The sequence below is a fragment of the Argentina silus genome, assembly GCF_951799395.1.
Source record: "Argentina silus genome assembly, chromosome: 11".
Classification (NCBI taxonomy): Eukaryota; Metazoa; Chordata; class Actinopteri; order Argentiniformes; family Argentinidae; genus Argentina; species Argentina silus.
The window spans coordinates 2,286,879-2,313,220 of NC_139665.1; the positions used below are offsets into that span (position 1 = coordinate 2,286,879).

At 43.7% G+C, this 26,342-nt stretch overlaps 1 protein-coding gene across 1 annotated transcript in view; it reads left to right on the forward strand.

The window, feature by feature from the left end:
• Positions 1–26,342, forward strand: part of LOC310811659 (rho GTPase-activating protein 6-like) — a gene marked incomplete at its 5' end in the record, with an annotated part of 52,034 nt that overhangs the window by 621 nt on the left and 25,071 nt on the right. The window lies entirely within an intron of this gene.

Below are 26,342 nucleotides of genomic sequence, written 5' to 3' on the forward strand. Positions count from 1 at the left end.
CTTATAAGGCACCCCTAAAAGTCCTATATAGATGAAATAACCAAGGGGGTTCTTTACATGGTTCTAAATAGAACCATGTATGGTGCCATTTATGAGTCAACAAGAACATTGAACTTTGACCTTGTAATATATTTTGTTGCACCTTTGGTAAACAAATAATTACATTCTGTTGCACCTTTGCAAAAAATATTGTATATTTGTTGCAAATATTCTATTTTGTGTATATTTTGTTGCACCTTTGATAAACAAATAATTACTCATTATAATTTAAACATATTCTGTAAATAGTTTATTCGTATATATGACGCTGGTCCTTCTTCAGTCAAGGTCCATAGGCTTACTAATGTCCAACTACAAAAAAATAAAGGGCGGGCCAAAGAGTGGGCCTGATTTAGATAATACAGGATTCTTTACATCACACTTTGACTTAAGTGTTGACTGTGTGGTTCATGATATAATGTTAATCAATTTCTTATCTCATAGTTATTACTGGGCAACAGAATGTAAAGTGCTACCCATGCCGACACCAGCTCTAGTCTGGCTCGCACACCAAGTGTGAGACACACAGTACTGTCAAGTGACAGAGAAGACCTCCAGTCAAATTAATCAGAGAGCATGTGTTCAAAGAGCATTCAGTAATCACTTGCACCTGTTCAAAGACTATGGGCATAGCTGAACACATTTGTTCAAAGAGTGTTGAATAGATGTACTGTACGTGTCTGATTGGCATATTCAGAACCGTGTTTAATCGATTTGATTGAAGTGCGCAGTAGTACTCCACAAAATCTGGGCATCTTTCAGGGAAGACTAACTTTCCTGTAACTGAGAAAGCCCCTCAGCCCCCTTTTTAAGGATGTGTCGAAGATGGTCAGACATCCCCGGAATGTTTCAAAGTGTGGGTTGCAGTGTCTTGATTGGTTCCACCTGCCAAAGTCATCTTCCCTCACTTTGTTCCATGCTGCTGAAGCGCAACTATCTTGGCGAGAAAAAGTCTCTTATTTCAGATCACCTGACAGTAACCTTCTAGTTGGACCTCAATCAGATAATCAGCCTTATTGGGGAAAGCAGATGGTCCATCTCTTGACTAACATCAAAAATACCTGCTCAGTGTTTTCTTTCTCACGTTTTCCCTCTGGGAAATAAACTCCGGACTTGTGTCTGTGAATCCGCTGCTCCAAGATCCGTAATACAATTTCACACAGAATGTAATTTGCTGTGTTGCCCTTGTTGCCATTGTCAACAACGTAAGTCAGATTGTTTTATTTCTCTTACATTGTACCATGCAGATGGTTTATCAGTTCCGATGTTATCTGACTGATGAAGTGACTCTTAAGACAAATCTAATCGGAACCACTGGATTTTCTATGAAGAGGACTGTTTATTGGTTATCTGATGACATGTACACCATGATTACTACTTTCACTATGACGTCTCGCTCCTTGGGCTACTGGCTGTTGTTTCTACATCATCTCAACATTGTTTTCTCTACATGTACAGTAACTGGTGCTCTGCAGCAGCTGTGAGTAGGAACAGTGGAATGTTGTGCAGTAAAAAAAAAGTCATATCACACACCTCACAGGATGCATTTTTACAGCTGGAAAAAATAAAATAAATAAAAATGATCATACTCTGGTCTTTATGCCAAAAGAGAAATAACTCATTTATTTGTTATTGTCACAGAATATGTTATATGCTTATTCAGATACAACAAAACTAATGCCACAAGGTTATATAATGAAACATTAATTTTGTTATGTAATAAATACTGTTTATGTTTAGTTCATTTTGATTTGTAGTCAGTTTGTCTTAGGAATGTAGGAGTGTGTCGCCTGTGTTGGGCTGAATGAATACTCTCCTGTCTAATGGACTGTGACTTTGCATGCTCTATCCAATGTACTGTAGAAACCTTTGCATCAGTGGGTGTATGTATTTACATGGGTGTATGTATTTACATGGGTGTATGCAAATGAGAGTTTCAAACAGTAGGTCATGTCATGTTTGTTTGTATGTAAAGCTTCCTTTCTGAGTGCATATGGAAAATGGGCATTAGGAGGAGGTGGTTTTTGACCCTGTTTCTCTTTTGGTTCAGAGAACACTGGAGCAGTGGACACGTGTGTAGGGTTTTTAAAAATTTTTTTTTATGGTTTTGGTTTGTAATTTGTCTACAGTACATGCTTTCTCAACAATGAGGGAAAGAGAACCGCTTGAAATAGAACCGCCTGTAAAGTAAACATTAATTTCCGCTGCCAAATCTCAGTGTCTGTGGCAGATTAAGTCTCTCCTCGAGTCTGAAAGCAGCCTTGTGCAGTTCTGTGTTTACAGAAACCCTTAGGATGCACATTAATGTGGTCTGTCATGGGGAAAGCATGGATATGATTCAAGCTATTACAAATCCTCATGGTAGTGTTTGGACTGGGTGATATGTTCACAAGTTCAATTTATGTATTAATTTCTTTGAATGTAAACTGTGGCAATATGATACACACTAAAGTCTAAAGTCTTCACATGGAGAAAATCACGAGGGCTATGGGTTGAAACAACCCTGTGTGACATAGTGGATCACAAAGCCTGCAGCCACATGAACCTGAGGAAACAGCGCTCAGAGAGACGGCACTGAGTCTGCACTGGTAGTCATTCAGATATCCTGCTCTGTCCCCTGTGCTTGTGTTTGTATTCAAACAAAAACAAGTATTCAATAGGCCCAAGCAAGGAATGCACAGCCCTTCTGCCATGGACAACTAGAGCAGAAGAAGAAGTCGAGTCATTTTTCTGTAGGAAATCGGTGCTACAAAGTCCTCCCTCTGTTTGTCAACGAGGGACATCCGAGTTCAACTAAGGACATTGCTATTACTTATGTGACTGACTCATGAATACTATTGGTGGTACTACACAACACACTTGTACTCATGATGTCTGCCCAGCGAAGTTTACAATCCATCTTATTCTGTTCACTACTGTTGCTTTGGAGTCATACTGTATATTCTCTCAAATATATCTCATAATTTATATAGCAACAACAACAACAACAACAACAGCAGCAGCAGCAGCAGCAGCAACAGCTGTAGAAGTGCTTCGTGATATGATTGGCACACGTTATTTTGAATGAAAAGTCTCAAGACTCGTAGTATTACAGCAGTAAGTCTTTATTTGTATTTTCCCCAAAAAGGTAATGCCCATTTACAGTGCTTCCAGTAAGTATTCACCCCCCTGCAAACAGACTTTTAAATACATTTAATTGAGATTTGTGTTTACAAATTATTTAAAAATGAAAAGTTGAAATGTCAATAAGTATTCACCCCTCTTCATTTGCTCAGTTTCTAATGACAACCTGATCCACACAGTGTGTAATTAATTCCTAAGCAAATCAGAGGCCCTATAAAAACAAAGATATTTATTAACTATTATCCTTGTACTTATTGAGTGGCACATTTAAGTATCATAGCAAAAGGGGCAAATACTTATTGACTCAAGACATTTCAGCTTTTCATTTTAAATTAATTTGTAAACATTACCGAAAAAATTTTTTTTTCACTTTGACATTATGGGGTGTTTTGTGTAGATCAGTGACAAAAAAATCTATTAAATCTATTTTAAAGTCAGGCTGAAACAAAATGTGTAAAAAGGAGGAGGAGGTGAATACTTACTGAAGGCAGTGCATGATTTGTGTTACCACGTACAGGAAGCATCCATGGACCTGTTTAAAGGAGGCAAGATTAGTGGACATGTTATGACTATAGTGGACATATTAGTAGTGGACATATTAGGCACAAATGATTTGTGCGTGTTTCTCGAGAACATCACGTTTGACATCTAGTTTCCGTTCTGAGAAACTGTGAGAGGAAAACGTTTTTGGGAAAAGATTACAGCTCCCAAATCCAGGAATTACATATTTTAATCATTACTTTCTGAAGGAATTCACGAAAACAGTGCATGGGTAGTTTAAAGTTACCAAACATTTTCAGTTTTCTCTGTACTCTATTACAACATTAGACATTGGCCCATGGCAGTTTCAGTCTCAAAGGAGGGTGCTCTGGACGTTGTTTGGAATTCCAGGCCAGTGATGCCTGAGGTCCTGATGAAAAAGGGTGACGACCATCAATTCCCAATCCTCTTCCCCGGCGGCTTCACAGTCAGCTAAATTCCTGCTATTTCTTCTTTTTTTTGACCCAGGTTTCCCAGGCCTGTTTTCCATAGAAAAACAAAGGCACGGGCGTCTGTGATACACAGTAGCTAATATGAGAAGAAGGAACCCTTGATCCTATTGAACTGTTCACACAGTTCAGTGATGAGGGTAGTTCAAGATGATATTTCTCCTAAACATGAAAATAGACTGAACCATCCGTAGTCTGTAGAGTCAATTCTGCCTTATGTTGACAGATTCACATTCAACTGTATCTACTTTTGAAAAGTTTGATTCCATCCGTAATGTTCTGTCCTGAAATGGTTTGGGATCGAGTTTTGGGTAAAAAAAAAAAAGGATAGAGCAGTGTGGGGAGGCATGCGGCCCACGTGAGAAACCCTCCCTCCACAGCTCCACTCTCTGTCTCCCTGTGGAGTGATGACCTGACCTCCCGTTTCCCTGGCAGCCAGTGGGTTCAGCCCTCCTCCACACCAGAGCATTCTTTACTGCACTTCATCAAACGAAGCTCTGCTCACCGGCAACTAACTATGTAACAATGGAGCTCAATTATTTTTTACATTTATCCAATCTAAGAATCCAAAGCTCACCAGCCGCCCATATTGAAGTAGGCTATTGATCTATCCGGTTCAGAAGTTTAACACTGGTTTCAATGGGGAAACCTTTTGGCACCGGCCACTGCAGGGTGTAATCCCCAGAATGGCCACATGGTATCACAGGCTTCAGAATCTCTCGACAGGATTGCACGTCTAGATTAACAAGCCCCTCTTGTGCCCATCCTAAAATATAGAAAGGGGAAACACTGTTAACTGCGGGGTCAGGAGGAAGCCAGAAGCTAATGCTGTACACATGCACAACAGACTGAGCTAATGAACACAAGACCTTTCTCAGCCCTCTCTCTGAACCCACTTAACCTTGGCTATATATGAGAGAGCCACTTCCTTATCAGTGTGTTCCTCTGTCACACACCAGGCTCAGAGAGGACTGCTTTATCTGCTGGGGGCATAGACCTGGTCTTAGAATGCTGAGGAATGGTCTAAAATAACCTCTCATGTAGGATCCAGGTTGGACATATGATGAATCAGAGACAATGAGAAAGCCTGACTTTGAACAACTGCAGTATGTGACACAACACAGACCTGTTTGATCTACTACAAGCATAGAACACATGAAAGGTTTCCATGCAACTCTATTGTCAAATTGTGAAATGTGTGGAAAGTGAGAATGTATTTGTGGTTCTAAAAATAATCGGCACATATTTGTTTAGCTATCTATTTGAAGTATTTGCTGACCTGACTGCCTCCAATTAAAAATCCTAGTAATGTCAGTATACATAAGCAATGCAGGGCCCCCTGATGCAGGCCAAATAGACTCAACTGAAAGGACCTTTCACCCTAAAATCTGTCACAGCTAGGAAGGCGAGCTAGGAGAGGCAGAGCTAGGAGAGGCAGAGCTAGGAGAGGCAGAGCTAGGAGAGGCAGAGCTAGGAGAGGGGAGCTAGGAGAGGCAGAGCTAGGAGAGGCAGAGCTAGGAGAGGCAGAGCTAGGAGAGGCAGGGCTAGGAGAGGCAGAGCTAGGAGAGGCAGAGCTAGGAGAGGCAGAGCTAGGAGAGGGGAGCTAGGAGAGGGGAGCTAGGAGAGGCAGGGCTAGGAGAGGCAGAGCTAGGAGAGGCAGAGCTAGGAGAGGGGAGCTAGGAGAGGCAGAGCTAGGAGAGGCAGAGCTAGGAGAGGGGAGCTAGGAGAGGCAGAGCTAGGAGAGGGGAGCTAGGAGAGGCAGAGCTAGGAGAGGCAGGGCTAGGAGAGGCAGAGCTAGGAGAGGGGAGCTAGGAGAGGGGAGCTAGGAGAGGCAGAGCTAGGAGAGGCAGGGCTAGGAGAGGCAGAGCTAGGAGAGGCAGAGCTAGGAGAGGGGAGCTAGGAGAGGCAGAGCTAGGAGAGGCAGAGCTAGGAGAGGGGAGCTAGGAGAGGCAGAACTAGGAGAGGCAGAGCTAGGAGAGGGGAGCTAGGAGAGGCAGAGCTAGGAGAGGCAGAGCTAGGAGAGGCAGAGCTAGGAGAGGCAGAGCTAGGAGAGGCAGAGCTAGGAGAGGCAGAGCTAGGAGAGGCAGAGCTAGGAGAGGGGAGCTAGGAGAGGCAGAGCTAGGAGAGGCAGAGCTAGGAGAGGGGAGCTAGGAGAGGCAGAGCTAGGAGAGGGGAGCTAGGAGAGGCAGAGCTAGGAGAGGCGCTAGGAGAGGCAACGCTGAGTAGAAACAGCACACATGTCCACAGCTATAAATAGAAAATAGCTATAGACATTTTTGTAATACTTTGAACGGTTTATACTTGAGAGGCAAGGGTGATGGCATTGTGTTCAAGTGTGTGTGTGTGTGTGTGTGTGAGTGTGTGTGTGTGTGTGTTGTTGTTGGTGGGGGGGGGGGGGGGGGGTGCTTGCTGTGTGTACAGATTGTAAAGAAAGAAAGTATGTCAGTTCTGTACATATGTTGTAATTGTACCAATGTAATTGCCAGGTAAATACATCACGTCATCATGACTGAATTGAAGGTTTTTGTGGCATTGACAGGAACCAGACTTGATTGGATGCTGTCACATCAATATGGCAGTGAGGATGCAGCTCAGCGAGCCTATCTATCTCTCTTTTATTGGTTACTATCAATGCAGGTGAGAGTTAAGCAGTAGATGACATTCATGACTGGAACGACCTTTAAAAAAACGTTTACCTCTCTAAATGTGACAGGATGACAGGATGATTAGTTTGATGCCATCTAGTGGTGGCCTTCTATATGGTTCCTTATGGCACGACAGCTCATATGATGTCGAAGAGGGTTGCTCGCACATCCAGAGCTCTCCAAGACAGAAAAAGGTGTAGGGCATTATCCGAGCCAGTAGGGGGTGCAATATACCCATTTAATGTCACATAAAGAGCTTCATTTTGATTGGAGGCTTTGATAGGGCTCCCCCTACTGTGAGCACAAGGTTAAGATAAGCAGACCCTATGGCACCAGAGGGGGCAATGGTGCACATTCACTTAGCAGGGGTGATGAAAATGACATTAATTTCCCCCTGGAATTCCTATTGGTCAGTCAGTGACAAAGTCCTTTTTTTTGGAATCAAATCTAATTTGAATTGGACAATTAAATCCCAGATAACAGTTCACAGTAAGCATGCTACGTATGTCTGTGCAGTGACGCAGCAGTGACTGTTGGTTCAGCCTCAGTGGTGTAGTTTAGTGTGGAAGAGCTCTTGGGTGGCCTGTGGTTACAGCTCTATACAGCTGCCCTCCTCTGGCAGGCCTGAGGGATGCGTTGCATCTGCCCATGTTGCAACTCTGTAGTCTGTGTCCCAAAATGCAGTGGTGTCATCTATGAGTAGAACACTTACGACACTCTCTTATTTACAGTTAAAGACAGTATGAATGTGAACATTATGAAAATGCGTATGGTACTCTCTGATTACCGGATTGCAACCCTGTCATGTTGTTCTAACATAAAAAAATTAGTGTCAACAATAGCAATAAAGAAAACTCATTTTGAATTCATATTAAAATGTTCATGCTGCTTTGGTATTTGTCAGTCAGAATAGATCAAGTCAAGGTAAATAATGTAGTGCTTTGGTGGGGATAGGTGTCATATCCAGACATGGATCACCTTCCATGCTGCTGGTCCCCTTCCCAGAAGCCTGCTACAGTGAGTGTGTGTGTGTGTGTGTGAGTGTGTGCATGTGTGTGTGTATGTCAGAGAGAGAGAGAGAGAGAGAGAGAGGGAGACATCCTGTTTTCCAGACATGGGAGCAGCGGAATCAGGCTCACCAGCCGTGAATAGAAGGTGACACAAAAGATGACTTTTACGGTCGAGTTTTTTGTGGCTGCTAAAATGATTTTCCTTTCAAGGCCTTACCTTGCTGTATAATAGGTTTTTAGTTGTACTGTATACTCTACCCTTTCATTGTCAAACCTGTCCTCCTTCTCTCCCCTTTTCTCTTCCCTTCTCTTCTTCTCATTTCCCCCGTGCTCGTCTGTTTATACAGACCTGGAGTCTTTTGGAGTCACAGTCTCAGTGTTACTGGATAATCAAATAGACAGCAGAAGAAGCTGCTCTTCTGTTATCTTGGTTACTGAGGCAAACACAGCACTTGTGTCTGTTCCTCTTTTGGAGAGAGTAGAATCTGTCAGCCAGAGCCTAAGTCTAGGGCACTTCATATTGTGTGTGTGTGTGTGTGTGTGTGTGTGTGTGTGTGTGTGTGTGTGTGTGTGTGTGTGTGTGTGTGTGTGTGTGTGCATGCACGCCTGTGTGTTTAAATATCACCCACCCTAATGTTTAGAGCAAAAAGATAGATATCAGTATTGACAGCTGGACACATGTTTTAAGCATTACATGAACTTTCTAATGTCTTTAATGGCTGAGACCAGACAGAGGCCATGGATTGCTCTCTAGAACCACTCAGCCCAAAGCCCAGTGCACCCTGGGAATGCCTGCAGAATAAACATACTTGAGGAGTCCCTTCAGTGACCACTTTACTGTACCAGTCTGTCTGTCTTTGTCACGTCTCCTCCTCCTGCCGGTGTTTCCCCATCCCTCCGTCACGTTCCAGCACCACACCACCCCTCCACTCCGGCCCCTGCAGAGGAGAACAGTCTGCTGTCTGCTGGGTTGGAGATATTACAGGAATAAACATTTTTCTTTCTGGCCCTTTTGGGAAATTTGAGCCTTGGTGCTGCAGGAGGGAGAGGGGCAGGGAGAGGCAGGCTGCGTTGGCTGGGGTGGGATTGGGGGAAGGGGAGGGGTTTTCCGATGAGAGGGAAGGTGGAGTTGTCGTCTTTTGAAAGTGGTGGGATCATTTGAATAAGACCCTATAGGGTAATTTCAGTTAAAGAAAGAATTATGAATTGAGTAGAGAAAATAATTCTCTGGATAATTTGAATGAAGAGGAGATTTTAAAGATTTATTTTAACAAAGGGGGGGGGGGGCGTCCCTGGATAAATTGAATAAAGAGGAGCCAACTCTTTAAAATGAGACTAGCAAATTCCAATAAGAGCTGAGTGTTTGTAGATTGTGGTGGTAGACCAATTTTCCGCAGGAGGTTGAATTAATCTAATTTACCTTAATTGGAGTATGGCTAACAAGCTTCCAGCCCAAGAGAGCGTGGGAAACGGAGTACTCCTGGGTACAGCTGAGGCCTGTTTGGGAACGGTGTCTGGCGCCACACCTGTGTCGGATTATCTCAGCCAGCAGGGAGGGCTCTTGTCTAATGGAGCTTTAATAGGCTCTGAAATGAGTTACTGCTGCTCACTGCCAGTGTCCCCCTGCACCGACGGCGCCTCCTGCTTGCCTGCAGAATGATGGGCTTGTGCAACACCTCATCCTAATTGCCCGCGGCGCAAACGTCCGTCAAAAGGCTCCGCGCGTCTAGGCTGTCAAGCGCCAATGGACGCTCTGTCTCCGCTTCAGAGGAACGCGCCACGTAGTTCCATCCGCTGCGGCGTTGCTTTGCTGTGTTCTCTGTTTTTCCAATCCCACTGTATTGTTATTACTCAAGGTGAAAAACAGATGAACTCCCACTAAAATCAGTTTGTGTGAGCTAATGAGCTGTGTCAGTCTGAAGGCTCCGTGTGCGTCAACACTGTCGAGTGTGTTAACAGACACTCTGTCTCTGTTTCCGACGCTTGCGCCGGCTAGTTCCGTCCGTTGTGGTTTGTTTTGTCTTGCTGTGCCATATCAGGACAGCTGTTGTCCAATGAGGCCTTGCTGTACCAGGAGTCAATCAATAAGTGGAGGGTCTTAATTAAGAGTAACTCCACCCACAGTTAGATCAATGTGGTGTAAAAACTAACAAATGCAATTTGTCTGCAAATGTCTTCTCTCAGGTTCCCCTTCTATCTGAAAGTAACACATGGTTATGTCATGGAATGTAACAAAACCAATCAATCAATTAAACTTTATTTATATACATTACATTTCGTACATAGATGCAATGCAATGCACTTCACACAAAGATAAAAACAGTTAAAACGAGGCACATACAGAATGGCAAAGTATAAACGTTTTCTAGACATTAAAACTAAGTAAGAAACATAGCATGGTTAGTTTCCTAATACTGCATAACATGCAGTTGCAATGCATTTGCTTGTCACGGCTTTCTTCAGGGACAGCATCCCTTTGGCAACATAGCCTACACACTATCCTTCTATGTGTTTTGTCTGTTGCCATGGTGAGGACTGAGTGAACACTCAAGCAACCCTGTTCGTATGAGTGGGCATAGTCTAATGTAGAAACAAGAACCGTCTTAAAACAGCGACTTTTAGTTTATCTTCTACTTTGCTATGCACTGTAATCTTACAGTACTCAGTATTCCGTATTGACATGTTTAACAAACATGGCATGAATAGCTTTCTCAGGCCAAGAACCAGTAGGGATTAGAACTGGGCTGGAATATACAATGTATTTATAGTAGTAGTAGTTAGTCCAGGGTCTCTGTGTGTTCCACTGCTGGTGGATCCTGGTCTGGGATGGCGGGAGTTATGGGGCGGGGCACATGGGGGAGTCTCGTCTAGGCTAGGATTCCATTCCAGGCGCATTCCAGAGGAGCCGGGATGGATCCATCAACTTCTCTTTCTGTCGGGAGAGGCTGCCTGCTGAAGCTCACATTTAAATGCACACATGACAAAGCTGTTTAAAAGAGCAAACGTAGCCGTTTCAGTGTAAATGTAAACGTTTGAAGAATATTACAAAGTTCTGGTAGGACCTAACACTGTGGAACGCTGCAACAACTGAAATTCTAGTTTGCATGGTTGTGTTAGGTGCACTGCCAGCATGCGACATCAAGTAGTTTAGTAATTACTTCACTCGTCATTGTCATAATGGCCAAGTGTAGGAGGTGAGATACCAATGTCTTAATGTTGTACAGTATGTTTGCTGTGTCACAGTTAGGGCATTGTGACACAGAACAGAGGTGGTCTTGAGCCATCCATACCAGCCAACATGATACGTCTGGAAATAATGGACCCAGCTTTTGAGAAAAAAAATCTTCTGAGGAGGGTCTTCTACAGACAGACACCTCTACCGACAAATCACAGGTTTGGGTAGGTGGGGCTCAGACTGAAGGCAGAAATTGCAAACACTATCAATCTAAATACACTCACTGAGCACTTTAGTAGGAACATCTGTTCACCTTCTCATGGTGGAGGTGGTATAATGGTGAATGTTGTCTTGGCACACTTTGGGCCCGTTAATACCAATATCAAACATCGCTTGAATGCCACAGCCTATTTGAGTATTGTTGCTGACCATGTGCATCCCTGATCAGAACACAGAAGACAATAAGCCACCAGATGGTACGCCAGGAGCATCTGCAATTTGTGGGAGGCAACACGCCTGGCCCCGCGACACAAGAAAAGAGGCAGTTTGAAACCTAAAGAGGGAAGAGATCCCCACTGCACACTCCCTCTCCTTCTGGTAACAAATTAGCCCGTTTTTACAGCTCATAGAGGGAGTTAGCAAAACCATGTGTTTATAATCCAGCATAAATATTTAGGACCGGAGCCGAAAAGAATTGGAGCTTCTCGGTTTTGCTGCCGTTCAGGGTTTGATACACTGTCAAAAGTCTGTTGAATTTTTGTCTTTAAAGTAGACCAATGTGAAATAACTATTGTGTTTTTAATATTTCATTAGCAATCTAACCAAATATGTTTCCCAGTATTTTTATTAGTAGGAGTTCTTCTCTGTTGTATGTCTACTGGGGTTCAATTCCAGAGGTGATGTGACCCTATCAAGGTTGACAGAATATGGGTACAGTAGGATTGTGTGGGAGAAGACATATTGTGTGTATGTTCCTGCATGTGTATATCTATGAGTGTGTGGTTGCAGACATTTGCATTTGTGTGTGTGGTTTGGCACGTTGGCCCCTCCAATGCCCCCTCTCCTCTCTCTTTATCTGAGCCTGGGAGGGAAATTGAGACCAACTTCCGAAATAGAAATAACTATGAATGAAGATTTTCTATTGAACATGGTCTTTAGGCCTTATCTCTGTCTAGGAAAGCCGGCCCATTAAGTAAAAGATCAGTACTGCTGCTTGGTTCTCAAGCTACACGTGGAGCTCAGTCTCACAGTCCTCCATCAGACCTCATTTTCTGCTTTATCTGGCAGACCTTGCATTGCATGTCACTGCTATTGTGCTGTCCTTTAAAAGCCAGCAGGCTGCAACGCCATGGCAACGGTTGTTGGCTGAAAACACCAATGCGTAGGTGGAGGATGTCTTTAACGCCTTGTAAAAGCAGCGTGAGCAACTCATCCTGCCTCTGGTTTCAGTCTGGGTCTCGTCTGCCCTTAGTCAGTTACAACGGATGGATTCCTATGTGTGCTTGGCTCCCTTTGAGAATGTCAGAGCACATCTGACATGGAGATATCAGGGGCAGGTCAACTGCTGATGCTGTAAAGGGTTAGGAATAATTGTGTCCCTCAATAATAATAGGATTATTTTTCAGCAGGACTTTTATTTTGAAAAACAAGTCTCTGGTTTTGTGGTGGCTGGACTTTTTTTTAATCTGTTTTATCTCACTTGATACTCGTGATCAGGTTTACTCATAATCGGTAAAACGGAAGTGCACTTTAAATGCCCAGAAATGACAGTAAGCCTAATACCTGAGGTGTGTTATCAATCAGAGCACATCAGTTGCTCCTTTACTCAGCCACAGATTGTTCAACGTAAATCCCGACAGCTGACCACGCACGTTATTATTTATTAAGCCTAATCAATTATCAACAAAAACATGGGCTAATATTAGTGTATTACTGCCCTGGGTACATTTTGATTGCCCCATGTTTGTTTCACGTTGAGATGAGCTAAGCTTTTGTCTCCAGACACTTTTGCCACAACATTTATGACAAAAAAAGAATAGCAAGCCCACGACATAACGGAATGACAGACAAGCTCTGCATGTGAAAGGATCAGACAAGGCACCACACAAATTCTTCCTTTCAATACTTGGCAAAATCTCCCACTCTGTCTATCCATAGGACTGTATAGAGGAGGATACTATCTGGCTAGGCTTACCGCATGCTTGCTGTAGAGAAATATTATCTTTTCGTCGCCCACGCATGTTGTTGAGTGACAGATTGTTAGGAAAAAAATGTAAAAGCAAACTATTTACAGATACGAGGCTATGCTCCATCGTGACAGGGCAAATAGTTTGGACAAACAAACTTTCTTTACAGACAGCAGTTAAGCACACAGCAATAAGCACTGTTTGAGTGACATGAGAAATGTGTGCTTTCAGCAACTTTCCCCAATTACGGATAATATAAAATAATCGGACCATAGATGTGTATCCGTAACGATATTCAAGATCATGACTAATCGCCACAACCCTAGTAATCAGTATTGTATGAATGTATGTATAGCTGCCTCATGGACTGGCTAACTTGTTACTTGGTGATGTTACTGCTAACATCACAAAATATCAGATGAGAATGCACATATCTATGATATTTTTGAGGCACACCCCTCAAATGTGAGTTTGTCGGTTGGCACAACGGCGTATACTGGGTTGACATTAGAATACACACTAGAGCTCCGCACACACATTTGGCCGTAGGGCACAAATCTGCGCCCGTAAGGCGGTGCGCAAATGAGAATAGACCCCAAAGTGAATAACGGGGGAAGGCAGAGCAGCGTTGGATGGCAGGAGCTGTGCAGTTCAGCCAGAGAGGTCCAACTTCACCAGGCCTCATTTTATACAGGATGTTATTGTCGCACAATGACATCACTGTGAGGCATGTGATGAAGCATCTGGCCCCGGCTAGAGACTCAGGGGAGGGTGGAACCGTGGCCTACTGACCAAAACAATATGTGGACCTGGATCCCGTATCTCTGCCATAGCCCTGGTCTTAAACATGAAGGTTCAGACGAGCGTTCTTGGATTGGTTTAGTAGTCATACTAGTCCTTGGCGCCTTGGCCTTTGGGCAGGCTACCTCAAGTGTCATTCCAGATCCACCCGCAGGAGAGAAGGGGATTCAGGGCAAGTGGTCCAGCCTGGTGTTTGAGGCCTGGCGATTGAATCCAAGCCAGAGGGTGTCGTGTGTTTGGTACGGTCGGAAGTGTGGAGGGTGTCTTAACTTCTTGTTCTGCAAACACTCATTTTGGTGCAGGGACGCCCCATCCAAGACCCTCGAAGATGTCAGTGAGATGCGGCGGTAATAAGCTGGTGTGTTTCCCCCTTCCTCCCCGGAGAAGGGGTGAGACCACATTCCCCTGCGCTGAGGTCATCCCCCCGAGCCTCTTTGTGCTGCTCCCGCAATAACGTTGTTTATGTGTGCCCAGGTTTTTATGTTCCCCACGTCTCCTTTTTCTCTCCTTCTTTCTTTTTCTCATTCAGACCCCCTCTCATTTTTTTTCTCATAAGCTGCGAAAGGTGCTCGGTGTCTCTCAAAGAACAAGAGACAGTGACCTCAAAGAAAGAAAACAATTCAATACATTTGGCTGGTGTGGATATTTTTCCCCAGTTTTGTTCTTTCATAGCGTTTTATTTGCCATGGCTTGGTGCTCCTTTTTGCATCATGGGAAATCATCCAGGCAAGGTTACAAAATCACATGAAACCAATCCACCAAATGGTCAGAGAGGGCAAATATTTGATTTTGTGCTTGCAACATCTATTTCTGTAAATGTTTATTAAACAGATTTGACCACTTACGGGAATTTTTGGCATTTATTGGATCGCCGTAAAGACTTTTATGGATGATTTCCACACAATTCAGTGATTTCAGAGCAGAGTCATGTACACTCTTGACTGCAGTGAGTGGGCTCGTCCTAACTGGGGGATATAAACATGTGCATTTGCTCCACGTGTTGAGTTTATGTTGACATGAGTCATGAGGAATCCAATAGAACACCTTTGGGATATGATAGAACGGGAGATTCACATCACAAAATCTGCAGGAATTGCGTGATGCAATCATGCCATCATGGACCGGAATCTCAAAGGAATGTTTTCAACATCTTGTGGAATCAATGCCGCGAAGAATTGAGGCTGTTTTGAGAGCAAAAGGAGGCCCTATCCAGTATTAGTACAATGTTCCTAATAAAGTGTTCAGTGAGTGTATGTACAGATTGCCGGAGGTCATGAAAGCTATGACATCATTTATCATAATAAGGCTTGTTACTAACACAGCAACCTTGGGTCACACGGGGTGATAAACTCTATAGTGAATTATCCACAGATACCCTCCTCTGACCGCAGAAAGAAATCTTCTGTCCTCTGTAATTAGCCTACTTTGTGTTAATGGTACATATTGATCATGATGAATAGTGATCATCTTCACTTCTCTTTCTGGCTCTAATTGAACTGTCAGAACTCGGACAAAACTCTGCTGATGCTAGAGAACTCGCTAGAGAAAAGTTAATTTTCTGTGGTGAGAATAGCCAACATTACTGACAGGGCATTAGTTGTAAAGCACATAGCACCCGTAAAGTATACCACTGACTTCGTTCATGGTTAACCTAATCCCCAATCACGCATCATGAAATACCTTTCAATGTCAAAAGATTACCAGAAGACTGCGGCAGCAGCGGTTAACCAGGGGAAGGGCAGCAGCGGTTAACCAGGGGAAGGGCAGCAGCGGTTAACCAGGGTAAGGGCAGCAGCAGTTAACCAGGGGAAGGGCAGCAGCAGTTAACCAGGGGAAGGGCAGCAGCGGTTAACCAGGGTAAGGGCAGCAGCGGTTAACCAGGGGAAGGGCAGCAGCGGTTAACCAGGGGAAGGGCAGCAGCGGTTAACCAGGGTAAGGGCAGCAGCGGTTAACCAGGGTAAGGGCAGCAGCGGTTAACCAGGGGAAGGGCAGCAGCGATAACCAGGGGAAGTGCAGCAGCGGTTAACCAGGGTAAGGGCAGCTCGTAGCCTATAGGCTGAGCCAAAGACTGCATATCATAAAGCTTAGCATATCCCTCTATCTAGGGTTGGGCATTAGCTGAGTGGTGAAGGTTAGGAATAGCTTCAAAGTGGTTTGGGTAAGTGTGTGTTGTCAGGGGAAGGTATTAGCACACATTAGCAACAAGAAGTAGCAAACAAAACGGCTCAAAGCAGGTTCACATCCGCAGGGTTAGGGTTAGTTCGGCTTGCAAGTCTTGGCTATACACCCTCCGCCACCCCAACCTCTAATCTTCCAAAGCATTCTTTATTTTGTATCATCGCTTTGATAATTACATCTAATAATGTGACAAATAGGATTCTTCTGTTAGTATAAATAGCTATGAGAATGACGTCTTATAATATGACGAATAGGAAAAGTGCTTGAACACCAATGTTTAGGTTATTATACAGGGCTGGTATCTACATAAGTGTCACTAAAGCAGGGGCCAAGGGTTGTTTCTGGACAAGACCGCAATGTTTAAACCACTTTGTGAAGACCCGGCTGGAAGCTTCCCATTCCATCCTACTGCATGTATTCCTGCAATTCCCCTCAGAATCTCTCCTCTCTCATTGCCACAGATATTAATGACTTGAGCATGAAATATGTCGACCATCAACACGAGAAATCTCTGCCAGAGTCAACAGTGGAAAATATCAAGTGCACTAAATACAATAACAAAAAATGGCTGTGCTGAAACTGAAGCCTACGGGTGAAATCTTGCAAAGAAAACCTCAAGGCTTAGTGTATGTCCGATAAGTGTCAGGCTAGGATTAATATGACTCTGATCACAAGCAGTGTCGTGCCAATCTTTGAGATTAGCACCATAGCATTTCATGGCACGAGTGAGAGAGAGGGAGAGGTCTGAACTCTCTCCTTTCTCTCCTTTCACTCTTTTCTGATGAGCTGTTGATAGATTGAAAGTTTAATTCTGCTCCTCTGCAGTGCACCCTTCATTGAGCAAATAAACAAGCCCTGTATCTGTATATTTAGAAAGATGAAGAAGGAATGTGTAGTGTTTGGCATGCTCACGTCTCCTTTATATCACAAAGCCATACACCTGTGTGTGAGTTAGTAGACAGCGTATGGCTCAATATAACATACTGCAGCTGTGTCTTAGCTTTGTAATGGATAATGCAACCTTTTCTCAACGGGTAGAGGTGGGTGTTTAAGTATGGCCTCTCTTTCATTTGAAAAAAACCCAGACCTGTTTTTTTCCAAAACTTTTTCCCTTTACAATCAGTTGACTTTTTTAGTACAACATGCCTCTCATTGCTAGGGTTTGAACACTGAGTGCACAAGACAAACCGCCCCATGTTGTGTGATGCAGCACATCTGGAGTTTTGGGATGTTCTGCCACATTCCCCCCTCCTCCTCCTCCTCCTCCTCCTCCTCCCACTCTCCCCCCTCTTAAGCACAGACGGGAGTGTCAGCTACGGTCACATTGGGACTATCAAAACACCATTTTAGGAAACAATGGCCTCATCCCGAGGGACCGTGAAGTGTCTCTCCTTCAGAGATTACAGTTGTGTATGGAACCACTGTTCCCCTTCAGTCGGTCTCCAGATGCAGCATTGCTATGGGGGACCACTCTCATCGAGACGCAACACAAGAAGGCCCTGTTCCGACCTTTTGGGCTCAGTGAAGAGCAGTGTTGGACTAGGGAAATGGCGTCTAGTGTCCAGGTAACGTACCTGATGGAGGCAGGGCTTCCTCAGATACTGGCACGCCATTGGCCTTTACCGGTGTGTTGAAAGGTCTTCAGCCGGTCTCATGATAAGAGTGATCCCCCATAGAATGTATCAGGTGAACCAATTCAAAGGGTTCAGAGGCTTATTATCAATGACATTTGTCGCTTGTGATGATGAGATATCTACTGTATTTCACAATGGCCCTCACTTCCTTAGTTCCTTTAAGTCAGCAGATCGTTCACCACATGCATTCTTTAGATTTGTACACCACTATCTGATAATACTGATGTGTGTGTGTGTGTGTGTATCTGTGTGTGTGTGTACTGTACCATAGAAGATGGTGTTGCACTTTAAATTTAATCGAGTCACTAGAGGTTGAGCGTTGCCCCAGGGTGGTACAGTAAATGTCCCCTATCAAAGCCCTGCGCTGAAGAGAGAAGGACAGTGAAATGGATTTCTCCTTAAACCCCTGTGCATGCCTGCCAATGGAGAACACAGTGAATGGTTTTCATTAACTCCAGTAAATATGAGTTTGGAAACTCTATTGTAAGCCTCTCACAGAAGGCCAGTTTTAGCTAGTCCTTGTACACCGTGATCCGCTTTGTATTTTATTTATTTTTAAAATTGCAGAGAAATTGCAAGGAAGCATTTGCCAGATTGCTCAACTTGGTCTCACACAAAGCATTGCACAAACTCAGCAATGGCCCGGGCCCCCCTGATGTGATGTTCATAATTTGTTTTCTACCACCAGATATCTCAAATGTCCTTTTTTATAAATGTCGATGATGAAAAACTATAACACTGTCATCATGGAAAAGTTGTTTCACAGGATTACACATTACATGCACCATACTTAAAGGGGAACACCTGCAAATTTGGAAAATGAGTCTATATGCCTTAACCTCTCAGACTCAGTAGAGGATTATCTGTCAACGTGCAACGTCCAACGTGGATTAGGGGGACTATGCATAAAAAGTGGTGTAATTTCTGAACGGTGAAACCAATATGTACACAAATACCATCAAATAAAAGCTGAGAATCTCTACTTTAACCACATTCATTAATTGTTTGTTTAAAAATCCAAACATTTGGTGTGTAGAGCCAAAAGAATACAAAATGCTTCACTGTCCCATTACTTATGCAGGGCAATGTATATACTGTGTGTGCATGTACTTTGTTCATGATTTGAATGATAGTGTCTTAGAACCATCACATCATTATCATATTCATTGTCCACCCATGTGCACAAAAATAGTTAACAAACGCACCACAAATATCTTTGATGGTTTCCTAATTTGAAACTTTTTAGGCTCAGAGATGAATACACACGCACGCACGCACGCACGCACGCACGCACACACACACACACACACACACACACACACACACACACACACACACACACACACACACACACACACACACACACACATAATAGTGTAATACACTCACTACCATAACTGCAGTTTGTTATTATTCTGTTTTTACTTCTATGTTATCATTGCATTGTTGAGAGGAAGCTCTCAAATAACTTTGATGACGCTTATTGCTTGTGTATACCGGTTATGCTTTTCTACTGAGTTACATTATTATTATTAGACCGAATGCACAGCAAGTTTAGAAACACTTCATTTTAGAACTGAGGATGAACTCAAGAGGGCATGTGCGAAAAAGTGTGTTCAGAGCGTTCAGAGATGTGTGTAACTTGTGTGCACCTTTCACATGATGGCCAAGACCGAGGGCTGCTTGCGATACGGACCGTGGTTATCATTGGTCTTCTCTTCTCTCTTGCCCCCCGTGTCTCCGCTTGCCCCCCGTGTCCCCTCCTGAGGCGCCCCGCCTATCTGTCTCTCTCCCTCCGACCCGCTTCCTTTATGATCGGCTCACCATCGCCAGTTCAGCAGAGTCGTCGGTCTCACTGTTCTGAGCGGAGTTCACTATGGACCTGTGGCGCACTGCCCTTGTTGTCTTTGGCATTGGTCACCTGCAACCTATGATTCTATTTACAGATGCGATCATGAAACCTCAATCTGGCGAAGGTTTTTAATTTGTTGTTTATTTTCTATTTTAAATCGAAACGTTTTCCTCACTTCAATTGATGATAGGGGCACAAGCGGCGAGGACATTTTGCGCTCAAGCTCCGTTACGTACTTTCCCGGAGTTATTAGACTAACATTTATTCTATTTTCTCTTACATTTCTGAAGACTTATATGTGGATACTTATTTTGAGCCATGGGCGACTCAGTGTTCCTCGACAGGCACAATTCTTACCTTGTAAGTAGCCTTATGCATTTTTAAAAATCAAGAGTGCTTCAGAGAATAAGTAAGAGGCAAAGCCTACATTTGCCTAGAAGTGAGAAGGAAGGGTGGTGTTTATTTAAACACATGAGTTAAATTCAATATTCATCTGACATCTATATTCTGTTATTGTGTTGTGTGGTCTTCTTCTTCTTTTCTATCTTCTATTACTTCAGGAGCATCTCTCATTTAAGCTGCTATTAATATCCAGTTATTTATGAAACATGCAAATAAGAGCAGTTTCAGAACTGAAGATATGCTTTCCAAATGTGGCAGAGGCTATGTGATGGATGTTACTGTACAGCCAAAAAAAGCACATGCTAAAGTATTGTTACTCTTATGTTTTTCATCCCTGTTAGAGTTTCAGAGCACCAAGCTTCACATTAGAACCATAAGCATAAAGCAGCAAGTTATGTGTACTGTGCTTTGTGAACATCATGTCTGGAAAGACAATGCTTGGTGCCTTCTATTCAATAGTGTGGGGAAATGCCAATTGTTACACCCCTGCAATTTCCCCTAATACTGCAATCTTCTTTGTACATATGTGAATGCTCAACACACCGTTTCTCCCTTTGTATGGCACACTAAATGTATTGCATCTTAAAGCAGAAAGAGAAAAGGGGGCTGATGAAACTTCCTGTGATGCAACGGTCAGGAAGGCAACTTGGAGGGTAGCCTGACTTTATCACAGATGCAGTCTGGGAGTCTTTAAAGATGTGTTATTGTTTTGGTGGCTTCCCAGTACACATGACCACACACACACACACACACACACACACACACACACACACACACACACACACACAGACACACACACACACACACTTTAGTGAAGTTCTGTAGTTTGAAAGTCATTCACTAAGGTCAGTTGCAAAGTGTCTTGATATCTGAGTGTTGAAGTGTTGTAATCTCTTTTTAATGGAATGTCCATAAGTAATGGTTCCATAAGTGTGTGTGTGTGTGTGTGTGTGTGTGTGTGTGTGTGTGTGTGTGTGTGTGTGTGTGTGTGTGTGTGTGTGTGTGTGTGGTGTGTGTGTGTGCGTGTTCCTATGCTTCTGATAAACCATGTTTGCTTAGTCCCATCATGGGGTAGGGTAGCCTTATCCCAAAGTGACTCAGTACACAAAGATAACACGAAGGAAACAGGTTCATTTACAAGTTTGGGGTAGTGAAAGATAATGATCCTGTTCAGCCACAATTATGTTTTGATGTGGTTTAGTGTTTGACGCCACAAAAGAAGGTGGTAGATAAGAACCCAGTTCAAAAAGACACGGTAGAGGTGATCATAGATTATGTATTTTGCATGGGAGCTACTGCCACTTGCCTTCTAGAGGTTCTCAAATGTGCAGTTCAGTCTTAAAGTGGTTATTAGAACCTCAAAGGGAGAAGGAGCTGTTCTGGTTTGTGCTACTCAGAGGTGGTTGATTCTGAGCTGCTGTCTTTCCCTTTGGAGAAGTGTGGTAATTTCTCCTCATCTGTAAATAATCCCATTCTGCCCAGTGAGGCTGTTCAGTGGGAGCCGACCCGGCTCTTTCTATGAGTGATGTTTCTGTGTGGTGAAGACTCATCAAAGTGCAACCATAGATTGAAAAACAATACAGTTTTCTTTGGCTCTACTGGCCCCACTCTGTGGTCTGCTTGTAAGAGCACATGGTGTGTGTGAACGCCATGTGAGTGAGTAGCCTTTCATTTCTGGTGTCACTCACTCACTGCTAATCTCTCCTAATGCCCACAATGAATTGCTGGCTCAACTGTCTCTGAGGTTAGGGACACTAACGTGTGTCAGGATAATCCAACCCACTGTACATATCATGCCCAACAGTCACGGCTTTTCATTGTTACTCATTAGTTAAAGAGGGACTCCACTGGCTGATTTCTCCTTGATTTTCCTCTCCCTCATTTTAAAAAAATGCAACTGAGAGTGACATTTTTCTTCTTGGAGGAATATGTAGAATCCAAAGTCCAACCTTCAAATTTGTCAGGGACAGGAGAGGCGTCGTTCATTTGCACCAATCACGGTCTGTTCTCGGACAGAGCATTTAGACTGAAAATAAAAACACTGGGTTATGTCCAAAGTTATCATTACACTTTGTAGTCAAAATTGGGGCTAGAATGTACGTACAGTATATGACTACAACCGATGGTACGTAGACTGTTGTCAACAGGAAAAGTAGATTTTTCGGTATAGTTCCTCTTTAAAGGGATGTTCCACACTTTGGCCCTGCCCGTGGCTGTTTATTAGCCCAGACCATGTTTAGTAACATATCTTGCTTCCTTACATAGTGAGTCGTCATATTTCGGGCCCTACAGGGCCCCATTCACTCTATGTCCAAACACCTGACAGACACTCCAAACTAACACATATTATGACAGAATCCCCCTCTGAAGAATTTGCCTGCGTTAGATTTTTGTGACTTCATATCAGCTGTGTGAAAGGAACAGAAACAAATCTTAGGCACTGCAGCTTGAGGGGACTGTTTCTTTTATTGTTGATCCTTATCTTGAATTGGCATTCTGACTGTGCAGGAGGGTAATATCAGAGCATGAGGATCCTGAAGTTGGACACGTTGCGTGAAATGAGGATTATGTCCACATAAACTACCCCTATCAGCCCTCCGATAAACAAATTCCATATTTCGTCATTCCCTCAGCTGTGTATAACTATTCCAGATTCGCGCTACCAGTTGCAGACATTGAGGAATAGTTAAGGAGAATGCAGCACCTCCCGGTTGCCAGAGCATAAACTTTTAATCTGTCTTGTAGTCAGCCATGTGGCTGGGCTCTGCTCACAGAGATGCTCGAGGCATACTAGCACTGGAGGCCCAATACCTCACAGGATTAGAAAGCAAATCTGGCGAGGTTTTCACTTGGTTGCCCTTTACCCAGCCCTGGAAGGAGGTTTATAGCTGTGCCATAGGCACATTGGTGTTTGATGATCCATGAATGATCCCCTCGTCCTAAATTACTTGCGATACAACAGTCAACTCCTACAGTACAACCGTTCCACCGACTGTTTGTCGTCTCAAAGCATGGTTGGTTGCTTGATTGCCGTGTGCTTGTGGGGTGTTCAGAGGATGTCATGTCATGTCATATCTCATAAAATATTTCCATTTTGTCTGAATTTATATACATATGCCATTTAGGAGTCTTTTGAAACATCTGCCTTCTCCTTTCAGACCTCAAAGTTAAACTGCAAGTATACTGTATACTCTTTTTAATAAGAGCTATATGTTATGGAATTTATTGACTCATAGAGAGGAAGAAGCAGACAGATAGTCTCAATGACAACAGACTGATTGAATGATTGATTGTTAGAATGACTGGTCAGTCTCTCTCTCTGTCTCTCTCTCTGTCTCTCTCTCTCTCTCTCTCTCTCTCTCTCTCCCCCCCCCAATGGAGGCATCACTGGCAAAAAAGAACATTCATCCACTTCCCTACTTCCCTCTCCTGGAGACACTCAGAGACCCTTGTCAGTGTAAGAGCCAAGTACCTGTACAGACAGGCTCCAAATTCCTCCAATTGTTAATGGGGGACACAGTGAGTTAGCTCTCTCTCTCTCTCTCTCTCTCTCTCTCTCTCTCTCTCTCTCTCTCTCTCTCTCTCTCTCTCTCTCTCTCTCTCTCTCTCCCTCTCTCTCTCTCTCTCTCTCTCTCTCTCTCTCTCCCTCTCTCTCTCTCTCCCTCTCTCTCTCCCCCCTCTCTCTCCCCCCCCCCCTCTCTCTCTCTCTCCCTCTCTCTCTCCCCCCCCTCTCTCTCTCTCTCTCTCTCTCTCTCTCTCTCTCTCCCACACTTTGGTCTGTCAACAAATGCTGTCAGACTCACCTTGCTTTTGCCGAAGGTTGTTTGCTTTGCTCTAGCCACTCCCTATCCAAACAGCCTCAGGTGAACAAGGCACAAAGCCTGCAGTTTGAGGACGTCCTGGCATCAAGGTTAATCACTGTCTGATGCTGTGGCATCTAGGATTTCACACCTCAGTGCTCAAAGTGTCAGAGTTAATTCAACTCTCTTCGTAAACAAACACTGTATAGTAGAACATGGTTTAAACTATCATTTTGATCTCATGGATGGTCAGTTATCCATAGTTATCAGCATCCATAGCTCTGTCTATGAAATTGAGGTGGTGGGGAGCCTAGCAAATAAATAAAAGGAACAAGCTGTGCTTTTTAATATAATTGTCTATGAATATTTTTAAGAGGCTAGACAGATTTTATTTCATTTCATAATTTCAATAGCACTGTCAAATTGATACGCCACAACAACCCGCTGTGTTCTAATATTCAACATCAAACCTCTGTTGTTTCTTCCGTCTTGTTCCCCATTAATCTGGGAGAGGAAAACCCTGAGGTGTTGGGAGAGGTTGTAAGGTCAGGAGGTGAGACAGGGGTCAGATTTTAGTCACCCTCATCAGTCATCTCATCTGATTAACTCCTGTGATGTGTTGCTCTGTGTTGGGTCAGGGGTCACAGAGCCTATGGAGCTCAACCCAGACGGTGTTGGAGTGCGGGCAACCCCACCATTCAGTGGGGAAAGGATGTCCAAGAACAAGCTCCTCATGCAGCTGTGCTAAACCCTGAGGTGTACGTACACACACTGTAGAGTGACCTGCTCTAAATTGATAGTAATTGATCATCTAAATTTCTGCTGAATCCTCAAATCTTTTTTTTCTTTTTCTTTCAGTCCTATGGACCGCTATCAGGCTTCAATCAACCATTTCGTTTACCCTGCAGTTATTTCAGTCAAGCAGCATAGAAAATTTAATTCTTTATTATTTCTGTATGATCAAAAATCTTGAAAAAGACTTCCAGGTTGGATTCAAGTTGAAACCTTGTTTATCTCTTTGTTTTCAAAGCATGAATGCATAGTAAGTGAAACTAAACTTCCTGCAACGTGGCGGACACACACAACTTGAAAGGTAGAAAGGACATTTCCTCTTGATTTGAAATGGAGACAATAGATGTATTGTTGCTCACAGAAGATGTGAGTACAGTACTGTATAAGTAAGTGAAGGGTTCAACATTCAATTTGTATTCCTGGAAACAAAAGCATTGCAGATGTGAATGATGAAGAACACATAATCCACCATATAAGGAGAATTATGGAGTCTACTTATACAGAAGGCTAAGGTTTAAGTGGGCTTGTGGTGATGTTATGTGCACGTCCGTGTGTGTGTGTGTGTGTGTGTGTGTGTGTGTGTGTGTGTTAGTTTTCACACGTACTCCAAGAGTATATTAGCTGGTTTCCATGCTGCTCAGTGGAATGTGAGGATCAACAAGTGTGTCTATAACACACACACGCACACACACACGCACACGCACACACGCACACGCACACACACACACACACACGCACACGCACACACACACACACACACACACGGTCATCTTCTAAGAAACTGGACTCCTCCTCAACCTCTTATACTGATCACATCAACACTGTTTCTTCAGGAAGGAATCAAAATGGAAAATCCCTCCTTTGGGCTGAAACAGAACTACATCCTCCATTTCTGACTGGTTTGTGTTCATAGAAGAAAAAGCTGAATGGGTCCGTCTCCCAGGTGGCTTGTTGGTAGTTGTCTCTTCTATCACTTGTTTATGGCTGTGAGCTGACAGTGTCTCTATGCTCCGGAGGGTTTTAAACAGGAAGGCTCAGGGGTATTTGTCAAATGAGAGGGACAGATGAATGAGAGCCAGAACCCATCCGTCAGAGGATAGCTGGGCGTGAGGGCTGTTTCTCTCCTTTTCCTCCAGACTAGCTTATCTCTTGTGTGTGTGCATTTCTCTTGTGTGTCTCCATTTCTCTTGTGTCTCCATTTCTCTTGTGTCTCCATTTCTCTTGTGTGTGGGCGTGGTGCAGACTGAGACTCTCACCGGACAGACCAAGCAAGTTCCCTCAGGGAATGGAATGGGAGATCTCTCTTCTTTTCTTCTCTCTTCTTCTTTTGGGATCTACAGTATATAAGCTTAATGCAAGTTAAAGAGTATGAGACATTACTAACACCATGCACTGTCACAGGTAAAGCCATGACGGTCCTCCCCTTGACACTGACTACACCATCATCCATGGGCCCCTCTGTCCCTTGTCCAGAGCTGTCCATCCCTAAGAACACCCTCTTTACTCTGCGAAGAAAACATGTTGAGGAACAGCTCACTTTCTTCCGCAGGGTTCCTGATGAAAAAGAAAGGGAGAGAACAAAAAGAGTGTGTTCTCACATGGGAAACAGGCCTTTGAAAAGGCTGCGCCCTACCCCTCTCTCAGACCCTCAGGAATAGCCAAGTTTGACTTGGAGGGGCCTATGAAAACATTCAGAGCCGACCATTAAGGCTAGCA